Here is a 3,249-nt window from a genome sequence, read left to right as displayed (position 1 = left end):
TCTATAATATTCTACCTTTACTTTTGAGTTGTCCTTCAATGCGATAATACACAATCTGATAAATCAAGAAATCTTGGGATGCCATACGACAGTGCAAATTTAGTTCAGTATAACACAAAGCAAAGATTATGTGTATCTCTTTGTTTTTTCTTTAATAAATAAATTTTATTTCTTTTATCTAATGAATTCTTATAATATGCAATATACGACTCAAAATCAATTGGCCATCATGAGTAGAGGAAAACATAAAGTAGAGAGTGTGTGAATTATAAGCAGTGTTAGAAAATGCGATGGGCGCATATGCTCGGGGCATTTTCAAAAGTCCCGCATATGTGGTATGCATGTGATAATATGGTTAATCCACTTCGTTGATCGCATATGTATGCTTAAATGCAAAAATGCTCGCGTATTTGTGTTGAAAATTATGTTTAAATTAACCTAGTATAGTTTAGCCCATTTTCGTATCTTACAAAAGAAAATTGAACATCAAATTGATAACAAATAATGTGATTTTTCTTCTTTTCCTGATTTTTATTATTATTTTTTTATTATTTTTTTTTTAACGTTGAGAAGTTCTTTCCTGATGCTTAAATGCCGAGTAGCAAAGATATGCCCAAAAAGGTGAATTTGGAAGAAAACTAGCAACAAGTGGATGTGAGAACAATACTTCCAAGTTACAATACTTGTATGTTAACATTATTATTCTTTTTCTTGTTAATATACTACAAGTACATATTATAATAATTTTCTCTTCCTTTTGTATTTACTAGTTAGTTGCTGGGACTTCTATGGCAATAAAACACCAAATTTGAAATTAATGGCAAAGAGGATCCTTGGTCTGATTACTAATTCATCTGGTTGTGAGTGAAAACATGAATGTCTTTGAAGGGGTAAGTGCTGATTATCGGGTAGGCTCGATTTTTTTATTATTTTAAAGGTTGTAAGTTGCCTTTGCCACTGCCTTCAAAATGCTTTTTTTTAAGGTATGTGAACCCGAGCCAGCAAGCCACACGGGTCGGCTCGGGTTCGACTGACACCCCAAAATGGGCTCGGCTCGAGCCTCGAGTCTGGCCGGCTTGGGTTTTTTTCGGGCCGAGGCACGAGCGGCCCGAGTCGACAAGTTCGATTGCTCTCTCTCTCTCTCTCTCTCTCTCTCTCTCTCTCTCTCTCTCTCTCTCTCTGTGTATATATATATATATATATATATATATATATATATATATATATAGGTACACCAAGAAGAGGAGCCGCCTAAATGTCACAAAGATGAACAATCTAATTTATGTCCTATTGAATGCAAGATTCATGAGAAAGAGGAGTAAGGATAAATTAGAAACTTTTACTAGCAAATATTCATAGTATTGCATAATTTTGGATTGTTGATGGTTGTGATGATAATGAGGAGGTTTAAACGATATCTTCCTATTTATAAAAGGTAATAGAAATTTTGGAGTTGAAATAAAGGAGCCCAATGAAGATAATTTTGTATCGGATGACAAGGAAAATGACTTGAATGAAGAAAAGAAAATTAAATAAATATTCGATAAAGAGCTAGACAAGATATAGGATTTTTTTTAAAGTTGATCTTCATGTCTAATTCAATTGTAGGAATTGAACTAATATATATAATATTAGTTCGAAATATTAAAAATAATATTAAATTCTAAAAAATGCATAATTATGCTTATGTTTCGCAGAGATTTGTTCATGCTTTGATGCTCGATCGAAATGCATTGTCATGTATTACGTATTTTAGAACTTTGCAAGCTTAAAAATAAGGACTATGTCCAGTTACAAATTCTTAAGAGCATGTTTAAATGGTTTTGTTTATAAGCATCTGGTTGACAAATTTATTAATACTAATTGTAAGCACATGTATGTGCTCTTCTATCAAATGAATGGCATGCATAATGTTTTTGAAATACTAATATTATTTTTGAAAGGAGTTGAGATAATTGATATTGTTAAAGGAAAAATTAACATTGTTAAAAGGAATATATATGAATACAAGTTTTTATGAAATTATGTGAAAATGTTGAACAAATTGATAGTAATATTTTTTTTGTACACAATATTTTTTGTCAATGTCTCACCGCTTTTTCTTCATTTTACTTTTTGCTTTTATCAAGACTTTTTTGTTCGCACTAAAACTTTGTAAAAAAGTGCAACATATAGTTGCCCATGAAAGAATATATGTTCACGAAGGTATATTCCAATATAGACATTGTTTCTCTTGGAGCCTTGTTAATGACCATTGCAAAATATAGACATATTAAAAATTGTTTTCTCTTGAATTTGAATGGATATCCTTTATCATTTGCTGAAGCTAATGGGATGTGCGGAAGAAAAACTTGTTTTCCAACATGTTGTTCAATAGTTATTTCCGCATGGATAGTATGTCTCTTGAAATCACTATAAATCACTTTTGTTCCATTGCAAAAATTGTTGGATAAGTTCAGGTTCCTTAAGTGCATCATTGGACAATTTCTTTTCAAGATTAACTTATATAGTAGGATTCCATTTTGTAGCAATGTATTTATGAATTCCTCTAGGTAAAATTGATTTGTATCATATATTACTTTGTCAAAGATAACAAATCTTCATTTTCTAGGAAATTAACCTAATTACTCTGCCATTGAGTTAGTTAACATACTAATTTTTTATTGAAAGAATTTCAAATTATGTCATATAATCAGAAAAGCAGCATTTTTTGCTAAACCTGATAACACTACTTTGATTGAGTGTAACTCCATAGTTTCGACAATATCCCATGCTATAATTATCTCCTTTGGTAAGTTGATGAGGTCATCCTCCATGTAAGGTTCTGTTCCATTACCAATTTGGATCAAGTATTGTGCAAATCGATTATCATTTTGAGCATGTATGTTTTGATTTAGTTACAACTTTTCCATTTTCTCACAGAGATACGGTCTAGTTAAACTTTGGTTAATTGTTTATTGTCTTATTGCTCTTGGAATAACAGTTAGTATTTGACCAAAATCTTCTGATAAATGGTTTTGAATTACCCAAGATATCTCTTAAAGTTCTGCCCGACGGCGTCGGAATCGGCTAAAATTTGACTGGTTGATCGGAAACAAAAATCGAGCCGCGGACAATTCCGTCATTTTTCTCGACTGTGTCGAAATTGGCTGAAATTTGGCAGTTAGATCGGAAATAAAAATCGCGCCGGGAGCAATTTCGTCATTTTTCTCGACTTTGTCGGAATGGGCTAAAATTTGACTGGTTGAT

Source organism: Olea europaea, unplaced genomic scaffold (assembly GCF_002742605.1).
Source record: "Olea europaea var. sylvestris unplaced genomic scaffold, O_europaea_v1 scaffold1477, whole genome shotgun sequence".
Lineage (NCBI taxonomy): Eukaryota > Viridiplantae > Streptophyta > Magnoliopsida > Lamiales > Oleaceae > Olea > Olea europaea.
The sequence above is the reverse complement of the archived record's forward strand: the minus strand, read 5'-3'. Positions refer to the sequence as shown.